The sequence below is a fragment of the Triturus cristatus genome, chromosome 4_1 (assembly GCF_964204655.1).
Source record: "Triturus cristatus chromosome 4_1, aTriCri1.1, whole genome shotgun sequence".
In the NCBI taxonomy this organism is placed as follows: domain Eukaryota; kingdom Metazoa; phylum Chordata; class Amphibia; order Caudata; family Salamandridae; genus Triturus; species Triturus cristatus.
Genome location: NC_140585.1, coordinates 119,721,543 through 119,743,663, shown reverse-complemented (window position 1 = coordinate 119,743,663; position 22,121 = coordinate 119,721,543). Strand labels below are relative to the sequence as shown.

The following is a 22,121-nucleotide window of genomic DNA, read 5'->3' as shown; positions in this document are numbered from 1 at the left end:
TATATATATATATATATACAATCAGCTCACTTTACCATTTGCAGCTTATAACCATTTACCACCAGGGGTCACTACTAACAAAAAGCATCCACTCCACTTCTAAATCTAGCCCCTAGAGTTGAGCAGAAGCATAAGATTCCCCACTGCTTCATTCCATTTCCATTAGATTATAGATGTAAATTGTTTTTGATGGTATGGTCTGTGCAGATTGAAATATTCAGAGCATATTCTGACTTTTAGTTAACACATCTGTAAGCAATTTGGCCATCACTGAATTCAACGTTTATCTCAATCGTAATAGACAAGGATAATGACAAATATAGTTTACAATGTTATTAAGTACATCATTTTATTTAATTGTGTGAATAAAAGGAATCGTCTCCCCGTCGGGGAATTGAACCCCGGTCTCCCGCGTGACAGGCGGGGATACTGACCACTATACTAACGAGGACGTATTGGCTTCAGTTCAACAGTGCTCACCTCCATGAGGTTAGGGCATGCCCTCAATCAATTCACAGTATTGTAATAGGCAGCTTTGCTTCCTTTGGTTAGGAGAAGCAATCTTTTTTCATAAATGATTACAAATCAGAAATTCCTAGCCAAAAATAATCTGCTTTAATAAGAAATGATTGATTAAAATAAATACCTATCTATCGATCTGTCTATCTATCTTTCTATCTATCTATGTATATGTATATATATATATATATATATATATATATACTATCAGCTCACTTTACCATTTGCAGCTTATAACCATTTACCACCAGGGGTCACTACTAACAAAAAGCATCCACTCCACTTCTAAATCTAGCCCCTAGAGTTGAGCAGAAGCATAAGATTCCCCACTGCTTCATTCCATTTCCATTAGATTATAGATGTAAATTGTTTTTGATGGTATGGTCTGTGCAGATTGAAATATTCAGAGCATATTCTGACTTTTAGTTAACACATCTGTAAGCAATTTGGCCATCACTGAATTCAACGTTTATCTCAATCGTAATAGACAAGGATAATGACAAATATAGTTTACAATGTTATTAAGTACATCATTTTATTTAATTGTGTGAATAAAAGGAATCGTCTCCCCGTCGGGGAATTGAACCCCGGTCTCCCGCGTGACAGGCGGGGATACTGACCACTATACTAACGAGGACATATTGGCTTCAGTTCAACAGTGCTCACCTCCATGAGGTTAGGGCATGCCCTCAATCAATTCACAGTATTGTAATAGGCAGCTTTGCTTCCTTTGGTTAGGAGAAGCAATCTTTTTTCATAAATGATTACAAATCAGAAATTCCTAGCTAAAAATAATCTGCTTTAATAAGAAATGATTGATTAAAATAAATACCTATTTATCGATCTGTCTATCTATCTTTCTATCTATCTATGTATATGTATATATATATATATATATATATATATATATATATACAATCAGCTCACTTTACCATTTGCAGCTTATAACCATTTACCACCAGGGGTCACTACTAACAAAAAGCATCCACTCCACTTCTAAATCCAGCCCCTAGAGTTGAGCAGAAGCATAAGATTCCCCACTGCTTCATTCCATTTTCCATTAGATTACAGATGTAAATTGTTTTTGATGGTATGGTCTGTGCAGATTGAAATATTCAGAGCATATTCTGACTTTTAGTTAACACATCTGTAAGCAATTTGGCCATCACTGAATTCAACGTTTATCTCAATCGTAATAGAGAAGGATAATGACAAATATAGTTTACAATGTTATTAAGTACATCATTTTATTTAATTGTGTGAATAAAAGGAATCGTCTCCCCGTCGGGGAATTGAACCCCGGTCTGCCGCGTGACAGGCGGGGATACTGACCACTATACTAACGAGGACATATTGGCTTCAGTTCAACAGTGCTCACCTCCATGAGGTTAGGGCATGCCCTCAATCAATTCACAGTATTGTAATAGGCAGCTTTGCTTCTTTTGGTTAGGAGAAGCAATCTTTTTTCATAAATGATTACAAATCAGAAATTCCTAGCCAAAAATAATCTGCTTTAATAAGAAATGATTGATTAAAATAAATACCTATTTATCGATCTGTCTATCTATCTTTCTATCTATCTATGTATATGTATATATATATATATATATACAATCAGCTCACTTTACCATTTGCAGCTTATAACCATTTACCACCAGGGGTCACTACTAACAAAAAGCATCCACTCCACTTCTAAATCTAGCCCCTAGAGTTGAGCAGAAGCATAAGATTCCCCACTGCTTCATTCCATTTCCATTAGATTATAGATGTAAATTGTTTTTGATGGTATGGTCTGTGCAGATTGAAATATTCAGAGCATATTCTGACTTTTAGTTAACACATCTGTAAGCAATTTGGCCATCACTGAATTCAACGTTTATCTCAATCGTAATAGACAAGGATAATGACAAATATAGTTTACAATGTTATTAAGTACATCATTTTATTTAATTGTGTGAATAAAAGGAATCGTCTCCCCGTCGGGGAATTGAACCCCGGTCTCCCGCGTGACAGGCGGGGATACTGACCACTATACTAACGAGGACATATTGGCTTCAGTTCAACAGTGCTCACCTCCATGAGGTTAGGGCATGCCCTCAATCAATTCACAGTATTGTAATAGGCAGCTTTGCTTCCTTTGGTTAGGAGAAGCAATCTTTTTTCATAAATGATTACAAATCAGAAATTCCTAGCCAAAAATAATCTGCTTTAATAAGAAATGATTGATTAAAATAAATACCTATCTATCGATCTGTCTATCTATCTTTCTATCTATCTATGTATATGTATATATATATATATATATATATATATATACTATCAGCTCACTTTACCATTTGCAGCTTATAACCATTTACCACCAGGGGTCACTACTAACAAAAAGCATCCACTCCACTTCTAAATCTAGCCCCTAGAGTTGAGCAGAAGCATAAGATTCCCCACTGCTTCATTCCATTTCCATTAGATTATAGATGTAAATTTTTTTTGATGGTATGGTCTGTGCAGATTGAAATATTCAGAGCATATTCTGACTTTTAGTTAACACATCTGTAAGCAATTTGGCCATCACTGAATTCAACGTTTATCTCAATCGTAATAGACAAGGATAATGACAAATATAGTTTACAATGTTATTAAGTACATCATTTTATTTAATTGTGTGAATAAAAGGAATCGTCTCCCCGTCGGGGAATTGAACCCCGGTCTCCCGCGTGACAGGCGGGGATACTGACCACTATACTAACGAGGACATATTGGCTTCAGTTCAACAGTGCTCACCTTCATGAGGTTAGGGCATGCCCTCAATCAATTCACAGTATTGTAATAGGCAGCTTTGCTTCTTTTGGTTAGGAGAAGTAATCTTTTTTCATAAATGATTACAAATCAGAAATTCCTAGCTAAAAATAATCTGCTTTAATAAGAAATGATTGATTAAAATAAATACCTATTTATCGATCTGTCTATCTATCTTTCTATCTATCTATGTATATATATATATATATATATATATATATATATATATATACAATCAGCTCACTTTACCATTTGCAGCTTATAACCATTTACCACCAGGGGTCACTACTAACAAAAAGCATCCACTCCACTTCTAAATCCAGCCCCTAGAGTTGAGCAGAAGCATAAGATTCCCCACTGCTTCATTCCATTTTCCATTAGATTACAGATGTAAATTGTTTTTGATGGTATGGTCTGTGCAGATTGAAATATTCAGAGCATATTCTGACTTTTAGTTAACACATCTGTAAGCAATTTGGCCATCACTGAATTCAACGTTTATCTCAATCGTAATAGACAAGGATAATGACAAATATAGTTTACAATGTTATTAAGTACATCATTTTATTTAATTGTGTGAATAAAAGGAATCGTCTCCCCGTCGGGGAATTGAACCCCGGTCTCCCGCGTGACAGGCGGGGATACTGACCACTATACTAACGAGGACATATTGGCTTCAGTTCAACAGTGCTCACCTCCATGAGGTTAGGGCATGCCCTCAATCAATTCACAGTATTGTAATAGGCAGCTTTGCTTCCTTTGGTTAGGAGAAGCAATCTTTTTTCATAAATGATTACAAATCAGAAATTCCTAGCCAAAAATAATCTGCTTTAATAAGAAATGATTGATTAAAATAAATACCTATTTATCGATCTGTCTATCTATCTTTCTATCTATCTATGTATATGTATGTATATATATATATATATACAATCAGCTCACTTTACCATTTGCAGCTTATAACCATTTACCACCAGGGGTCACTACTAACAAAAAGCATCCACTCCACTTCTAAATCTAGCCCCTAGAGTTGAGCAGAAGCATAAGATTCCCCACTGCTTCATTCCATTTCCATTAGATTATAGATGTAAATTGTTTTTGATGGTATGGTCTGTGCAGATTGAAATATTCAGAGCATATTCTGACTTTTAGTTAACACATCTGTAAGCAATTTGGCCATCACTGAATTCAACGTTTATCTCAATCGTAATAGACAAGGATAATGACAAATATAGTTTACAATGTTATTAAGTACATCATTTTATTTAATTGTGTGAATAAAAGGAATCGTCTCCCCGTCGGGGAATTGAACCCCGGTCTCCCGCGTGACAGGCGGGGATACTGACCACTATACTAACGAGGACATATTGGCTTCAGTTCAACAGTGCTCACCTTCATGAGGTTAGGGCATGCCCTCAATCAATTCACAGTATTGTAATAGGCAGCTTTGCTTCTTTTGGTTAGGAGAAGTAATCTTTTTTCATAAATGATTACAAATCAGAAATTCCTAGCTAAAAATAATCTGCTTTAATAAGAAATGATTGATTAAAATAAATACCTATTTATCGATCTGTCTATCTATCTTTCTATCTATGTATATATATATATATATATATATATATATATATATATATATACAATCAGCTCACTTTACCATTTGCAGCTTATAACCATTTACCACCAGGGGTCACTACTAACAAAAAGCATCCACTCCACTTCTAAATCCAGCCCCTAGAGTTGAGCAGAAGCATAAGATTCCCCACTGCTTCATTCCATTTTCCATTAGATTACAGATGTAAATTGTTTTTGATGGTATGGTCTGTGCAGATTGAAATATTCAGAGCATATTCTGACTTTTAGTTAACACATCTGTAAGCAATTTGGCCATCACTGAATTCAACGTTTATCTCAATCGTAATAGACAAGGATAATGACAAATATAGTTTACAATGTTATTAAGTACATCATTTTATTTAATTGTGTGAATAAAAGGAATCGTCTCCCCGTCGGGGAATTGAACCCCGGTCTCCCGCGTGACAGGCGGGGATACTGACCACTATACTAACGAGGACATATTGGCTTCAGTTCAACAGTGCTCACCTCCATGAGGTTAGGGCATGCCCTCAATCAATTCACAGTATTGTAATAGGCAGCTTTGCTTCTTTTGGTTAGGAGAAGTAATCTTTTTTCATAAATGATTACAAATCAGAAATTCCTAGCTAAAAATAATCTGCTTTAATAAGAAATGATTGATTAAAATAAATACCTATTTATCGATCTGTCTATCTATCTTTCTATCTATCTATGTATATATATATATATATATATATATATATATATATATATATATATACAATCAGCTCACTTTACCATTTGCAGCTTATAACCATTTACCACCAGGGGTCACTACTAACAAAAAGCATCCACTCCACTTCTAAATCTAGCCCCTAGAGTTGAGCAGAAGCATAAGATTCCCCACTGCTTCATTCCATTTTCCATTAGATTACAGATGTAAATTGTTTTTGATGGTATGGTCTGTGCAGATTGAAATATTCGGAGCATATTCTGACTTTTAGTTAACACATCTGTAAGCAATTTGGCCATCACTAAATTCAACGTTTATCTCAATCGTAATAGAGAAGGATAATGACAAATATAGTTTACAATGTTATTAAGTACATCATTTTATTTAATTGTGTGAATAAAAGGAATCGTCTCCCCGTCGGGGAATTGAACCCCGGTCTGCCGCGTGACAGGCGGGGATACTGACCACTATACTAACGAGGACATATTGGCTTCAGTTCAACAGTGCTCACCTCCATGAGGTTAGGGCATGCCCTCAATCAATTCACAGTATTGTAATAGGCAGCTTTGCTTCTTTTGGTTAGGAGAAGCAATCTTTTTTCATAAATGATTACAAATCAGAAATTCCTAGCCAAAAATAATCTGCTTTAATAAGAAATGATTGATTAAAATAAATACCTATTTATCGATCTGTCTATCTATCTTTCTATCTATCTATGTATATGTATATATATATATATATATATACAATCAGCTCACTTTACCATTTGCAGCTTATAACCATTTACCACCAGGGGTCACTACTAACAAAAAGCATCCACTCCACTTCTAAATCTAGCCCCTAGAGTTGAGCAGAAGCATAAGATTCCCCACTGCTTCATTCCATTTCCATTAGATTATAGATGTAAATTGTTTTTGATGGTATGGTCTGTGCAGATTGAAATATTCAGAGCATATTCTGACTTTTAGTTAACACATCTGTAAGCAATTTGGCCATCACTGAATTCAACGTTTATCTCAATCGTAATAGACAAGGATAATGACAAATATAGTTTACAATGTTATTAAGTACATCATTTTATTTAATTGTGTGAATAAAAGGAATCGTCTCCCCGTCGGGGAATTGAACCCCGGTCTCCCGCGTGACAGGCGGGGATACTGACCACTATACTAACGAGGACATATTGGCTTCAGTTCAACAGTGCTCACCTCCATGAGGTTAGGGCATGCCCTCAATCAATTCACAGTATTGTAATAGGCAGCTTTGCTTCCTTTGGTTAGGAGAAGCAATCTTTTTTCATAAATCATTACAAATCAGAAATTCCTAGCTAAAAATAATCTGCTTTAATAAGAAATGATTGATTAAAATAAATACCTATTTATCGATCTGTCTATCTATCTTTCTATCTATCTATGTATATGTATATATATATATATATATATATATATATATATATACAATCAGCTCACTTTACCATTTGCAGCTTATAACCATTTACCACCAGGGGTCACTACTAACAAAAAGCATCCACTCCACTTCTAAATCCAGCCCCTAGAGTTGAGCAGAAGCATAAGATTCCCCACTGCTTCATTCCATTTTCCATTAGATTACAGATGTAAATTGTTTTTGATGGTATGGTCTGTGCAGATTGAAATATTCAGAGCATATTCTGACTTTTAGTTAACACATCTGTAAGCAATTTGGCCATCACTGAATTCAACGTTTATCTCAATCGTAATAGAGAAGGATAATGACAAATATAGTTTACAATGTTATTAAGTACATCATTTTATTTAATTGTGTGAATAAAAGGAATCGTCTCCCCGTCGGGGAATTGAACCCCGGTCTCCCGCGTGACAGGCGGGGATACTGACCACTATACTAACGAGGACATATTGGCTTCAGTTCAACAGTGCTCACCTTCATGAGGTTAGGGCATGCCCTCAATCAATTCACAGTATTGTAATAGGCAGCTTTGCTTCTTTTGGTTAGGAGAAGTAATCTTTTTTCATAAATGATTACAAATCAGAAATTCCTAGCTAAAAATAATCTGCTTTAATAAGAAATGATTGATTAAAATAAATACCTATTTATCGATCTGTCTATCTATCTTTCTATCTATCTATGTATATATATATATATATATATATATATATATATATATATACAATCAGCTCACTTTACCATTTGCAGCTTATAACCATTTACCACCAGGGGTCACTACTAACAAAAAGCATCCACTCCACTTCTAAATCCAGCCCCTAGAGTTGAGCAGAAGCATAAGATTCCCCACTGCTTCATTCCATTTTCCATTAGATTACAGATGTAAATTGTTTTTGATGGTATGGTCTGTGCAGATTGAAATATTCAGAGCATATTCTGACTTTTAGTTAACACATCTGTAAGCAATTTGGCCATCACTGAATTCAACGTTTATCTCAATCGTAATAGACAAGGATAATGACAAATATAGTTTACAATGTTATTAAGTACATCATTTTATTTAATTGTGTGAATAAAAGGAATCGTCTCCCCGTCGGGGAATTGAACCCCGGTCTCCCGCGTGACAGGCGGGGATACTGACCACTATACTAACGAGGACATATTGGCTTCAGTTCAACAGTGCTCACCTCCATGAGGTTAGGGCATGCCCTCAATCAATTCACAGTATTGTAATAGGCAGCTTTGCTTCCTTTGGTTAGGAGAAGCAATCTTTTTTCATAAATGATTACAAATCAGAAATTCCTAGCCAAAAATAATCTGCTTTAATAAGAAATGATTGATTAAAATAAATACCTATTTATCGATCTGTCTATCTATCTTTCTATCTATCTATGTATATGTATGTATATATATATATATATACAATCAGCTCACTTTACCATTTGCAGCTTATAACCATTTACCACCAGGGGTCACTACTAACAAAAAGCATCCACTCCACTTCTAAATCTAGCCCCTAGAGTTGAGCAGAAGCATAAGATTCCCCACTGCTTCATTCCATTTCCATTAGATTATAGATGTAAATTGTTTTTGATGGTATGGTCTGTGCAGATTGAAATATTCAGAGCATATTCTGACTTTTAGTTAACACATCTGTAAGCAATTTGGCCATCACTGAATTCAACGTTTATCTCAATCGTAATAGACAAGGATAATGACAAATATAGTTTACAATGTTATTAAGTACATCATTTTATTTAATTGTGTGAATAAAAGGAATCGTCTCCCCGTCGGGGAATTGAACCCCGGTCTCCCGCGTGACAGGCGGGGATACTGACCACTATACTAACGAGGACATATTGGCTTCAGTTCAACAGTGCTCACCTCCATGAGGTTAGGGCATGCCCTCAATCAATTCACAGTATTGTAATAGGCAGCTTTGCTTCCTTTGGTTAGGAGAAGCAATCTTTTTTCATAAATGATTACAAATCAGAAATTCCTAGCCAAAAATAATCTGCTTTAATAAGAAATGATTGATTAAAATAAATACCTATCTATCGATCTGTCTATCTATCTTTCTATCTATCTATGTATATGTATATATATATATATATATATATATATATATACTATCAGCTCACTTTACCATTTGCAGCTTATAACCATTTACCACCAGGGGTCACTACTAACAAAAAGCATCCACTCCACTTCTAAATCTAGCCCCTAGAGTTGAGCAGAAGCATAAGATTCCCCACTGCTTCATTCCATTTCCATTAGATTATAGATGTAAATTTTTTTTGATGGTATGGTCTGTGCAGATTGAAATATTCAGAGCATATTCTGACTTTTAGTTAACACATCTGTAAGCAATTTGGCCATCACTGAATTCAACGTTTATCTCAATCGTAATAGACAAGGATAATGACAAATATAGTTTACAATGTTATTAAGTACATCATTTTATTTAATTGTGTGAATAAAAGGAATCGTCTCCCCGTCGGGGAATTGAACCCCGGTCTCCCGCGTGACAGGCGGGGATACTGACCACTATACTAACGAGGACATATTGGCTTCAGTTCAACAGTGCTCACCTTCATGAGGTTAGGGCATGCCCTCAATCAATTCACAGTATTGTAATAGGCAGCTTTGCTTCTTTTGGTTAGGAGAAGTAATCTTTTTTCATAAATGATTACAAATCAGAAATTCCTAGCTAAAAATAATCTGCTTTAATAAGAAATGATTGATTAAAATAAATACCTATTTATCGATCTGTCTATCTATCTTTCTATCTATCTATGTATATATATATATATATATATATATATATATATATATATATACAATCAGCTCACTTTACCATTTGCAGCTTATAACCATTTACCACCAGGGGTCACTACTAACAAAAAGTATCCACTCCACTTCTAAATCCAGCCCCTAGAGTTGAGCAGAAGCATAAGATTCCCCACTGCTTCATTCCATTTTCCATTAGATTACAGATGTAAATTGTTTTTGATGGTATGGTCTGTGCAGATTGAAATATTCAGAGCATATTCTGACTTTTAGTTAACACATCTGTAAGCAATTTGGCCATCACTGAATTCAACGTTTATCTCAATCGTAATAGAGAAGGATAATGACAAATATAGTTTACAATGTTATTAAGTACATCATTTTATTTAATTGTGTGAATAAAAGGAATCGTCTCCCCGTCGGGGAATTGAACCCCGGTCTGCCGCGTGACAGGCGGGGATACTGACCACTATACTAACGAGGACATATTGGCTTCAGTTCAACAGTGCTCACCTCCATGAGGTTAGGGCATGCCCTCAATCAATTCACAGTATTGTAATAGGCAGCTTTGCTTCTTTTGGTTAGGAGAAGCAATCTTTTTTCATAAATGATTACAAATCAGAAATTCCTAGCCAAAAATAATCTGCTTTAATAAGAAATGATTGATTAAAATAAATACCTATTTATCGATCTGTCTATCTATCTTTCTATCTATCTATGTATATGTATATATATATATATATATATACAATCAGCTCACTTTACCATTTGCAGCTTATAACCATTTACCACCAGGGGTCACTACTAACAAAAAGCATCCACTCCACTTCTAAATCTAGCCCCTAGAGTTGAGCAGAAGCATAAGATTCCCCACTGCTTCATTCCATTTCCATTAGATTATAGATGTAAATTGTTTTTGATGGTATGGTCTGTGCAGATTGAAATATTCAGAGCATATTCTGACTTTTAGTTAACACATCTGTAAGCAATTTGGCCATCACTGAATTCAACGTTTATCTCAATCGTAATAGACAAGGATAATGACAAATATAGTTTACAATGTTATTAAGTACATCATTTTATTTAATTGTGTGAATAAAAGGAATCGTCTCCCCGTCGGGGAATTGAACCCCGGTCTCCCGCGTGACAGGCGGGGATACTGACCACTATACTAACGAGGACATATTGGCGTCAGTTCAACAGTGCTCACCTTCATGAGGTTAGGGCATGCCCTCAATCAATTCACAGTATTGTAATAGGCAGCTTTGCTTCTTTTGGTTAGGAGAAGTAATCTTTTTTCATAAATGATTACAAATCAGAAATTCCTAGCTAAAAATAATCTGCTTTAATAAGAAATGATTGATTAAAATAAATACCTATTTATCGATCTGTCTATCTATCTTTCTATCTATCTATGTATATATATATATATATATATATATATATATATATATATATATATACAATCAGCTCACTTTACCATTTGCAGCTTATAACCATTTACCACCAGGGGTCACTACTAACAAAAAGTATCCACTCCACTTCTAAATCCAGCCCCTAGAGTTGAGCAGAAGCATAAGATTCCCCACTGCTTCATTCCATTTTCCATTAGATTACAGATGTAAATTGTTTTTGATGGTATGGTCTGTGCAGATTGAAATATTCAGAGCATATTCTGACTTTTAGTTAACACATCTGTAAGCAATTTGGCCATCACTGAATTCAACGTTTATCTCAATCGTAATAGAGAAGGATAATGACAAATATAGTTTACAATGTTATTAAGTACATCATTTTATTTAATTGTGTGAATAAAAGGAATCGTCTCCCCGTCGGGGAATTGAACCCCGGTCTGCCGCGTGACAGGCGGGGATACTGACCACTATACTAACGAGGACATATTGGCTTCAGTTCAACAGTGCTCACCTCCATGAGGTTAGGGCATGCCCTCAATCAATTCACAGTATTGTAATAGGCAGCTTTGCTTCTTTTGGTTAGGAGAAGCAATCTTTTTTCATAAATGATTACAAATCAGAAATTCCTAGCCAAAAATAATCTGCTTTAATAAGAAATGATTGATTAAAATAAATACCTATTTATCGATCTGTCTATCTATCTTTCTATCTATCTATGTATATGTATATATATATATATATATATACAATCAGCTCACTTTACCATTTGCAGCTTATAACCATTTACCACCAGGGGTCACTACTAACAAAAAGCATCCACTCCACTTCTAAATCTAGCCCCTAGAGTTGAGCAGAAGCATAAGATTCCCCACTGCTTCATTCCATTTCCATTAGATTATAGATGTAAATTGTTTTTGATGGTATGGTCTGTGCAGATTGAAATATTCAGAGCATATTCTGACTTTTAGTTAACACATCTGTAAGCAATTTGGCCATCACTGAATTCAACGTTTATCTCAATCGTAATAGACAAGGATAATGACAAATATAGTTTACAATGTTATTAAGTACATCATTTTATTTAATTGTGTGAATAAAAGGAATCGTCTCCCCGTCGGGGAATTGAACCCCGGTCTCCCGCGTGACAGGCGGGGATACTGACCACTATACTAACGAGGACATATTGGCTTCAGTTCAACAGTGCTCACCTCCATGAGGTTAGGGCATGCCCTCAATCAATTCACAGTATTGTAATAGGCAGCTTTGCTTCCTTTGGTTAGGAGAAGCAATCTTTTTTCATAAATGATTACAAATCAGAAATTCCTAGCCAAAAAGAATCTGCTTTAATAAGAAATGATTGATTAAAATAAATACCTATCTATCGATCTGTCTATCTATCTTTCTATCTATCTATGTATATGTATATATATATATATATATATATATATATATATATACAATCAGCTCACTTTACCATTTGCAGCTTATAACCATTTACCACCAGGGGTCACTACTAACAAAAAGCATCCACTCCACTTCTAAATCCAGCCCCTAGAGTTGAGCAGAAGCATAAGATTCCCCACTGCTTCATTCCATTTTCCATTAGATTACAGATGTAAATTGTTTTTGATGGTATGGTCTGTGCATATTGAAATATTCAGAGCATATTCTGACTTTTAGTTAACACATCTGTAAGCAATTTGGCCATCACTGAATTCAACGTTTATCTCAATCGTAATAGAGAAGGATAATGACAAATATAGTTTACAATGTTATTAAGTACATCATTTTATTTAATTGTGTGAATAAAAGGAATCGTCTCCCCGTCGGGGAATTGAACCCCGGTCTGCCGCGTGACAGGCGGGGATACTGACCACTATACTAACGAGGACATATTGGCTTCAGTTCAACAGTGCTCACCTCCATGAGGTTAGGGCATGCCCTCAATCAATTCACAGTATTGTAATAGGCAGCTTTGCTTCTTTTGGTTAGGAGAAGCAATCTTTTTTCATAAATGATTACAAATCAGAAATTCCTAGCCAAAAATAATCTGCTTTAATAAGAAATGATTGATTAAAATAAATACCTATTTATCGATCTGTCTATCTATCTTTCTATCTATCTATGTATATATATATATATATATATATATATATATATACAATCAGCTCACTTTACCATTTGCAGCTTATAACCATTTACCACCAGGGGTCACTACTAACAAAAAGCATCCACTCCACTTCTAAATCTAGCCCCTAGAGTTGAGCAGAAGCATAAGATTCCCCACTGCTTCATTCCATTTCCATTAGATTATAGATGTAAATTGTTTTTGATGGTATGGTCTGTGCAGATTGAAATATTCAGAGCATATTCTGACTTTTAGTTAACACATCTGTAAGCAATTTGGCCATCACTGAATTCAACGTTTATCTCAATCGTAATAGACAAGGATAATGACAAATATAGTTTACAATGTTATTAAGTACATCATTTTATTTAATTGTGTGAATAAAAGGAATCGTCTCCCCGTCGGGGAATTGAACCCCGGTCTCCCGCGTGACAGGCGGGGATACTGACCACTATACTAACGAGGACATATTGGCTTCAGTTCAACAGTGCTCACCTCCATGAGGTTAGGGCATGCCCTCAATCAATTCACAGTATTGTAATAGGCAGCTTTGCTTCCTTTGGTTAGGAGAAGCAATCTTTTTTCATAAATGATTACAAATCAGAAATTCCTAGCCAAAAATAATCTGCTTTAATAAGAAATGATTGATTAAAATAAATACCTATCTATCGATCTGTCTATCTATCTTTCTATCTATCTATGTATATGTATATATATATATATATATATATATATATATACTATCAGCTCACTTTACCATTTGCAGCTTATAACCATTTACCACCAGGGGTCACTACTAACAAAAAGCATCCACTCCACTTCTAAATCTAGCCCCTAGAGTTGAGCAGAAGCATAAGATTCCCCACTGCTTCATTCCATTTCCATTAGATTATAGATGTAAATTTTTTTTGATGGTATGGTCTGTGCAGATTGAAATATTCAGAGCATATTCTGACTTTTAGTTAACACATCTGTAAGCAATTTGGCCATCACTGAATTCAACGTTTATCTCAATCGTTATAGACAAGGATAATGACAAATATAGTTTACAATGTTATTAAGTACATCATTTTATTTAATTGTGTGAATAAAAGGAATCGTCTCCCCGTCGGGGAATTGAACCCCGGTCTCCCGCGTGACAGGCGGGGATACTGACCACTATACTAACGAGGACATATTGGCTTCATTTCAACAGTGCTCACCTTCATGAGGTTAGGGCATGCCCTCAATCAATTCACAGTATTGTAATAGGCAGCTTTGCTTCTTTTGGTTAGGAGAAGTAATCTTTTTTCATAAATGATTACAAATCAGAAATTCCTAGCTAAAAATAATCTGCTTTAATAAGAAATGATTGATTAAAATAAATACCTATTTATCGATCTGTCTATCTATCTTTCTATCTATCTATGTATATATATATATATATATATATATATATATATATATATACAATCAGCTCACTTTACCATTTGCAGCTTATAACCATTTACCACCAGGGGTCACTACTAACAAAAAGCATCCACTCCACTTCTAAATCCAGCCCCTAGAGTTGAGCAGAAGCATAAGATTCCCCACTGCTTCATTCCATTTTCCATTAGATTACAGATGTAAATTGTTTTTGATGGTATGGTCTGTGCAGATTGAAATATTCAGAGCATATTCTGACTTTTAGTTAACACATCTGTAAGCAATTTGGCCATCACTGAATTCAACGTTTATCTCAATCGTAATAGACAAGGATAATGACAAATATAGTTTACAATGTTATTAAGTACATCATTTTATTTAATTGTGTGAATAAAAGGAATCGTCTCCCCGTCGGGGAATTGAACCCCGGTCTCCCGCGTGACAGGCGGGGATACTGACCACTATACTAACGAGGACATATTGGCTTCAGTTCAACAGTGCTCACCTCCATGAGGTTAGGGCATGCCCTCAATCAATTCACAGTATTGTAATAGGCAGCTTTGCTTCCTTTGGTTAGGAGAAGCAATCTTTTTTCATAAATGATTACAAATCAGAAATTCCTAGCCAAAAATAATCTGCTTTAATAAGAAATGATTGATTAAAATAAATACCTATTTATCGATCTGTCTATCTATCTTTCTATCTATCTATGTATATGTATGTATATATATATATATATACAATCAGCTCACTTTACCATTTGCAGCTTATAACCATTTACCACCAGGGGTCACTACTAACAAAAAGCATCCACTCCACTTCTAAATCTAGCCCCTAGAGTTGAGCAGAAGCATAAGATTCCCCACTGCTTCATTCCATTTCCATTAGATTATAGATGTAAATTGTTTTTGATGGTATGGTCTGTGCAGATTGAAATATTCAGAGCATATTCTGACTTTTAGTTAACACATCTGTAAGCAATTTGGCCATCACTGAATTCAACGTTTATCTCAATCGTAATAGACAAGGATAATGACAAATATAGTTTACAATGTTATTAAGTACATCATTTTATTTAATTGTGTGAATAAAAGGAATCGTCTCCCCGTCGGGGAATTGAACACAGGTCTCCCGCATGACAGGCGGGGATACTGACCACTATACTAACGAGGACATATTGGCTTCAGTTCAACAGTGCTCACCTCCATGAGGTTAGGGCATGCCCTCAATCAATTCACAGTATTGTAATAGGCAGCTTTGCTTCCTTTGGTTAGGAGAAGCAATCTTTTTTCATAAATGATTACAAATCAGAAATTCCTAGCCAAAAATAATCTGCTTTAATAAGAAATGATTGATTAAAATAAATACCTATCTATCGATCTGTCTATCTATCTTTCTATCTATCTATGTATATGTATATATATATATATATATATATATATATATACTATCAGCTCACTTTACCATTTGCAGCTTATAACCATTTACCACCAGGGGTCACTACTAACAAAAAGCATCCACTCCACTTCTAAATCTAGCCCCTAGAGTTGAGCAGAAGCATAAGATTCCCCACTGCTTCATTCCATTTCCATTAGATTATAGATGTAAATTTTTTTTGATGGTATGGTCTGTGCAGATTGAAATATTCAGAGCATATTCTGACTTTTAGTTAACACATCTGTAAGCAATTTGGCCATCACTGAATTCAACGTTTATCTCAATCGTAATAGACAAGGATAATGACAAATATAGTTTACAATGTTATTAAGTACATCATTTTATTTAATTGTGTGAATAAAAGGAATCGTCTCCCCGTCGGGGAATTGAACCCCGGTCTCCTGCGTGACAGGCGGGGATACTGACCACTATACTAACGAGGACATATTGGCTTCAGTTCAACAGTGCTCACCTTCATGAGGTTAGGGCATGCCCTCAATCAATTCACAGTATTGTAATAGGCAGCTTTGCTTCTTTTGGTTAGGAGAAGTAATCTTTTTTCATAAATGATTACAAATCAGAAATTCCTAGCTAAAAATAATCTGCTTTAATAAGAAATGATTGATTAAAATAAATACCTATTTATCGATCTGTCTATCTATCTTTCTATCTATCTATGTATATATATATATATATATATATATATATATATATATATATATACAATCAGCTCACTTTACCATTTGCAGCTTATAACCATTTACCACCAGGGGTCACTACTAACAAAAAGTATCCACTCCACTTCTAAATCCAGCCCCTAGAGTTGAGCAGAAGCATAAGATTCCCCACTGCTTCATTCCATTTTCCATTAGATTACAGATGTAAATTGTTTTTGATGGTATGGTCTGTGCAGATTGAAATATTCAGAGCATATTCTGACTTTTAGTTAACACATCTGTAAGCAATTTGGCCATCACTGAATTCAACGTTTATCTCAATCGTAATAGAGAAGGATAATGACAAATATAGTTTACAATGTTATTAAGTACATCATTTTATTTAATTGTGTGAATAAAAGGAATCGTCTCCCCGTCGGGGAATTGAACCCCGGTCTGCCGCGTGACAGGCGGGGATACTGACCACTATACTAACGAGGACATATTGGCTTCAGTTCAACAGTGCTCACCTCCATGAGGTTAGGGCATGCCCTCAATCAATTCACAGTATTGTAATAGGCAGCTTTGCTTCTTTTGGTTAGGAGAAGCAATCTTTTTTCATAAATGATTACAAATCAGAAATTCCTAGCCAAAAATAATCTGCTTTAATAAGAAATGATTGATTAAAATAAATACCTATCTATCGATCTGTCTATCTATCTTTCTATCTATCTATGTATATGTATATATATATATATATATATATATATATATACTATCAGCTCACTTTACCATTTGCAGCTTATAAGCATTTACCACCAGGGGTCACTACTAACAAAAAGCATCCACTCCACTTCTAAATCTAGCCCCTAGAGTTGAGCAGAAGCATAAGATTCCCCACTGCTTCATTCCATTTCCATTAGATTATAGATGTAAATTTTTTTTGATGGTATGGTCTGTGCAGATTGAAATATTCAGAGCATATTCTGACTTTTAGTTAACACATCTGTAAGCAATTTGGCCATCACTGAATTCAACGTTTATCTCAATCGTAATAGACAAGGATAATGACAAATATAGTTTACAATGTTATTAAGTACATCATTTTATTTAATTGTGTGAATAAAAGGAATCGTCTCCCCGTCGGGGAATTGAACCCCGGTCTCCCGCGTGACAGGCGGGGATACTGACCACTATACTAACGAGGACATATTGGCTTCAGTTCAACAGTGCTCACCTTCATGAGGTTAGGGCATGCCCTCAATCAATTCACAGTATTGTAATAGGCAGCTTTGCTTCTTTTGGTTAGGAGAAGTAATCTTTTTTCATAAATGATTACAAATCAGAAATTCCTAGCTAAAAATAATCTGCTTTAATAAGAAATGATTGATTAAAATAAATACCTATTTATCGATCTGTCTATCTATCTTTCTATCTATCTATGTATATATATATATATATATATATATATATATATATATATATACAATCAGCTCACTTTACCATTTGCAGCTTATAACCATTTACCACCAGGGGTCACTACTAACAAAAAGTATCCACTCCACTTCTAAATCCAGCCCCTAGAGTTGAGCAGAAGCATAAGATTCCCCACTGCTTCATTCCATTTTCCATTAGATTACAGATGTAAATTGTTTTTGATGGTATGGTCTGTGCAGATTGAAATATTCAGAGCATATTCTGACTTTTAGTTAACACATCTGTAAGCAATTTGGCCATCACTGAATTCAACGTTTATCTCAATCGTAATAGAGAAGGATAATGACAAATATAGTTTACAATGTTATTAAGTACATCATTTTATTTAATTGTGTGAATAAAAGGAATCGTCTCCCCGTCGGGGAATTGAACCCCGGTCTGCCGCGTGACAGGCGGGGATACTGACCACTATACTAACGAGGACATATTGGCTTCAGTTCAACAGTGCTCACCTCCATGAGGTTAGGGCATGCCCTCAATCAATTCACAGTATTGTAATAGGCAGCTTTGCTTCTTTTGGTTAGGAGAAGCAATCTTTTTTCATAAATGATTACAAATCAGAAATTCCTAGCCAAAAATAATCTGCTTTAATAAGAAATGATTGATTAAAATAAATACCTATTTATCGATCTGTCTATCTATCTTTCTATCTATCTATGTATATGTATATATATATATATATATATACAATCAGCTCACTTTACCATTTGCAGCTTATAACCATTTACCACCAGGGGTCACTACTAACAAAAAGCATCCACTCCACTTCTAAATCTAGCCCCTAGAGTTGAGCAGAAGCATAAGATTCCCCACTGCTTCATTCCATTTCCATTAGATTATAGATGTAAATTGTTTTTGATGGTATGGTCTGTGCAGATTGAAATATTCAGAGCATATTCTGACTTTTAGTTAACACATCTGTAAGCAATTTGGCCATCACTGAATTCAACGTTTATCTCAATCGTAATAGACAAGGATAATGACAAATATAGTTTACAATGTTATTAAGTACATCATTTTATTTAATTGTGTGAATAAAAGGAATCGTCTCCCCGTCGGGGAATTGAACCCCGGTCTCCCGCGTGACAGGCGGGGATACTGACCACTATACTAACGAGGACATATTGGCTTCAGTTCAACAGTGCTCACCTTCATGAGGTTAGGGCATGCCCTCAATCAATTCACAGTATTGTAATAGGCAGCTTTGCTTCTTTTGGTTAGGAGAAGTAATCTTTTTTCATAAATGATTACAAATCAGAAATTCCTAGCTAAAAATAATCTGCTTTAATAAGAAATGATTGATTAAAATAAATACCTATTTATCGATCTGTCTATCTATCTTTCTATCTATCTATGTATATATATATATATATATATATATATATATATATATATATACAATCAGCTCACTTTACCATTTGCAGCTTATAACCATTTACCACCAGGGGTCACTACTAACAAAAAGTATCCACTCCACTTCTAAATCCAGCCCCTAGAGTTGAGCAGAAGCATAAGATTCCCCACTGCTTCATTCCATTTTCCATTAGATTACAGATGTAAATTGTTTTTGATGGTATGGTCTGTGCAGATTGAAATATTCAGAGCATATTCTGACTTTTAGTTAACACATCTGTAAGCAATTTGGCCATCACTGAATTCAACGTTTATCTCAATCGTAATAGAGAAGGATAATGACAAATATAGTTTACAATGTTATTAAGTACATCATTTTATTTAATTGTGTGAATAAAAGGAATCGTCTCCCCGTCGGGGAATTGAACCCCGGTCTGCCGCGTGACAGGCGGGGATACTGACCACTATACTAACGAGGACATATTGGCTTCAGTTCAACAGTGCTCACCTCCATGAGGTTAGGGCATGCCCTCAATCAATTCACAGTATTGTAATAGGCAGCTTTGCTTCTTTTGGTTAGGAGAAGCAATCTTTTTTCATAAATGATTACAAATCAGAAATTCCTAGCCAAAAATAATCTGCTTTAATAAGAAATGATTGATTAAAATAAATACCTATTTATCGATCTGTCTATCTATCTTTCTATCTATCTATGTATATGTATATATATATATATATATATACAATCAGCTCACTTTACCATTTGCAGCTTATAACCATTTACCACCAGGGGTCACTACTAACAAAAAGCATCCACTCCACTTCTAAATCTAGCCCCTAGAGTTGAGCAGAAGCATAAGATTCCCCACTGCTTCATTCCATTTCCATTAGATTATAGATGTAAATTGTTTTTGATGGTATGGTCTGTGCAGATTGAAATATTCAGAGCATATTCTGACTTTTAGTTAACACATCTGTAAGCAATTTGGCCATCACTGAATTCAACGTTTATCTCAATCGTAATAGACAAGGATAATGACAAATATAGTTTACAATGTTATTAAGTACATCATTTTATTTAATTGTGTGAATAAAAGGAATCGTCTCCCCGTCGGGGAATTGAACCCCGGTCTCCCGCGTGACAGGCGGGGATACTGACCACTATACTAACGAGGACATATTGGCTTCAGTTCAACAGTGCTCACCTTCATGAGGTTAGGGCATGCCCTCAATCAATTCACAGTATTGTAATAGGCAGCTTTGCTTCTTTTGGTTAGGAGAAGTAATCTTTTTTCATAAATGATTACAAATCAGAAATTCCTAGCTAAAAATAATCTGCTTTAATAAGAAATGATTGATTAAAATAAATACCTATTTATCGATCTGTCTATCTATCTTTCTATCTATCTATGTATATATATATATATATATATATATATATATATATATATATATACAATCAGCTCACTTTACCATTTGCAGCTTATAACCATTTACCACCAGGGGTCACTACTAACAAAAAGTATCCACTCCACTTCTAAATCCAGCCCCTAGAGTTGAGCAGAAGCATAAGATTCCCCACTGCTTCATTCCATTTTCCATTAGATTACAGATGTAAATTGTTTTTGATGGTATGGTCTGTGCAGATTGAAATATTCAGAGCATATTCTGACTTTTAGTTAACACATCTGTAAGCAATTTGGCCATCACTGAATTCAACGTTTATCTCAATCGTAATAGAGAAGGATAATGACAAATATAGTTTACAATGTTATTAAGTACATCATTTTATTTAATTGTGTGAATAAAAGGAATCGTCTCCCCGTCGGGGAATTGAACCCCGGTCTGCCGCGTGACAGGCGGGGATACTGACCACTATACTAACGAGGACATATTGGCTTCAGTTCAACAGTGCTCACCTCCATGAGGTTAGGGCATGCCCTCAATCAATTCACAGTATTGTAATAGGCAGCTTTGCTTCTTTTGGTTAGGAGAAGCAATCTTTTTTCATAAATGATTACAAATCAGAAATTCCTAGCCAAAAATAATCTGCTTTAATAAGAAATGATTGATTAAAATAAATACCTATTTATCGATCTGTCTATCTATCTTTCTATCTATCTATGTATATGTATATATATATATATATATATACAATCAGCTCACTTTACCATTTGCAGCTTATAACCATTTACCACCAGGGGTCACTACTAACAAAAAGCATCCACTCCACTTCTAAATCTAGCCCCTAGAGTTGAGCAGAAGCATAAGATTCCCCACTGCTTCATTCCATTTCCATTAGATTATAGATGTAAATTGTTTTTGATGGTATGGTCTGTGCAGATTGAAATATTCAGAGCATATTCTGACTTTTAGTT

At 34.9% G+C, this 22,121-nt stretch overlaps 20 non-coding genes across 20 annotated transcripts; all 20 read right to left on the bottom strand.

Moving 5' to 3' along the window:
* Nucleotides 1-379: 379 nt before the first annotated feature.
* On the bottom strand, nt 380-451 carry TRNAD-GUC (transfer RNA aspartic acid (anticodon GUC)). The gene has a single exon. It is a non-coding gene; the product is annotated as a tRNA-Asp (tRNA).
* Nucleotides 452-1,084: 633 nt separating this feature from the next.
* TRNAD-GUC (transfer RNA aspartic acid (anticodon GUC)) lies at nt 1,085-1,156 on the bottom strand. The gene has a single exon. It is a non-coding gene; the product is annotated as a tRNA-Asp (tRNA).
* Nucleotides 1,157-2,491: 1,335 nt separating this feature from the next.
* On the bottom strand, nt 2,492-2,563 carry TRNAD-GUC (transfer RNA aspartic acid (anticodon GUC)). Its single transcript has one exon. It is a non-coding gene; the product is annotated as a tRNA-Asp (tRNA).
* Nucleotides 2,564-3,196: 633 nt separating this feature from the next.
* On the bottom strand, nt 3,197-3,268 carry TRNAD-GUC (transfer RNA aspartic acid (anticodon GUC)). Its single transcript has one exon. It is a non-coding gene; the product is annotated as a tRNA-Asp (tRNA).
* Nucleotides 3,269-3,906: 638 nt separating this feature from the next.
* On the bottom strand, nt 3,907-3,978 carry TRNAD-GUC (transfer RNA aspartic acid (anticodon GUC)). Its single transcript has one exon. It is a non-coding gene; the product is annotated as a tRNA-Asp (tRNA).
* Nucleotides 3,979-4,603: 625 nt separating this feature from the next.
* On the bottom strand, nt 4,604-4,675 carry TRNAD-GUC (transfer RNA aspartic acid (anticodon GUC)). The gene has a single exon. It is a non-coding gene; the product is annotated as a tRNA-Asp (tRNA).
* A 636-nt stretch (nt 4,676-5,311) lies between these two features.
* TRNAD-GUC (transfer RNA aspartic acid (anticodon GUC)) lies at nt 5,312-5,383 on the bottom strand. The gene has a single exon. It is a non-coding gene; the product is annotated as a tRNA-Asp (tRNA).
* Nucleotides 5,384-6,724: 1,341 nt separating this feature from the next.
* Nucleotides 6,725-6,796, bottom strand: TRNAD-GUC (transfer RNA aspartic acid (anticodon GUC)). The gene has a single exon. It is a non-coding gene; the product is annotated as a tRNA-Asp (tRNA).
* Nucleotides 6,797-7,436: 640 nt separating this feature from the next.
* Nucleotides 7,437-7,508, bottom strand: TRNAD-GUC (transfer RNA aspartic acid (anticodon GUC)). Its single transcript has one exon. It is a non-coding gene; the product is annotated as a tRNA-Asp (tRNA).
* Nucleotides 7,509-8,146: 638 nt separating this feature from the next.
* Nucleotides 8,147-8,218, bottom strand: TRNAD-GUC (transfer RNA aspartic acid (anticodon GUC)). Its single transcript has one exon. It is a non-coding gene; the product is annotated as a tRNA-Asp (tRNA).
* A 625-nt stretch (nt 8,219-8,843) lies between these two features.
* Nucleotides 8,844-8,915, bottom strand: TRNAD-GUC (transfer RNA aspartic acid (anticodon GUC)). The gene has a single exon. It is a non-coding gene; the product is annotated as a tRNA-Asp (tRNA).
* Nucleotides 8,916-9,550: 635 nt separating this feature from the next.
* TRNAD-GUC (transfer RNA aspartic acid (anticodon GUC)) lies at nt 9,551-9,622 on the bottom strand. Its single transcript has one exon. It is a non-coding gene; the product is annotated as a tRNA-Asp (tRNA).
* Nucleotides 9,623-10,959: 1,337 nt separating this feature from the next.
* Nucleotides 10,960-11,031, bottom strand: TRNAD-GUC (transfer RNA aspartic acid (anticodon GUC)). Its single transcript has one exon. It is a non-coding gene; the product is annotated as a tRNA-Asp (tRNA).
* Nucleotides 11,032-12,372: 1,341 nt separating this feature from the next.
* On the bottom strand, nt 12,373-12,444 carry TRNAD-GUC (transfer RNA aspartic acid (anticodon GUC)). The gene has a single exon. It is a non-coding gene; the product is annotated as a tRNA-Asp (tRNA).
* Nucleotides 12,445-13,787: 1,343 nt separating this feature from the next.
* TRNAD-GUC (transfer RNA aspartic acid (anticodon GUC)) lies at nt 13,788-13,859 on the bottom strand. The gene has a single exon. It is a non-coding gene; the product is annotated as a tRNA-Asp (tRNA).
* Nucleotides 13,860-14,494: 635 nt separating this feature from the next.
* On the bottom strand, nt 14,495-14,566 carry TRNAD-GUC (transfer RNA aspartic acid (anticodon GUC)). Its single transcript has one exon. It is a non-coding gene; the product is annotated as a tRNA-Asp (tRNA).
* Nucleotides 14,567-15,204: 638 nt separating this feature from the next.
* On the bottom strand, nt 15,205-15,276 carry TRNAD-GUC (transfer RNA aspartic acid (anticodon GUC)). Its single transcript has one exon. It is a non-coding gene; the product is annotated as a tRNA-Asp (tRNA).
* A 2,753-nt stretch (nt 15,277-18,029) lies between these two features.
* Nucleotides 18,030-18,101, bottom strand: TRNAD-GUC (transfer RNA aspartic acid (anticodon GUC)). The gene has a single exon. It is a non-coding gene; the product is annotated as a tRNA-Asp (tRNA).
* Nucleotides 18,102-19,438: 1,337 nt separating this feature from the next.
* TRNAD-GUC (transfer RNA aspartic acid (anticodon GUC)) lies at nt 19,439-19,510 on the bottom strand. The gene has a single exon. It is a non-coding gene; the product is annotated as a tRNA-Asp (tRNA).
* A 1,337-nt stretch (nt 19,511-20,847) lies between these two features.
* Nucleotides 20,848-20,919, bottom strand: TRNAD-GUC (transfer RNA aspartic acid (anticodon GUC)). Its single transcript has one exon. It is a non-coding gene; the product is annotated as a tRNA-Asp (tRNA).
* Between the last annotated feature and the right edge of the window lie 1,202 nt (nt 20,920-22,121).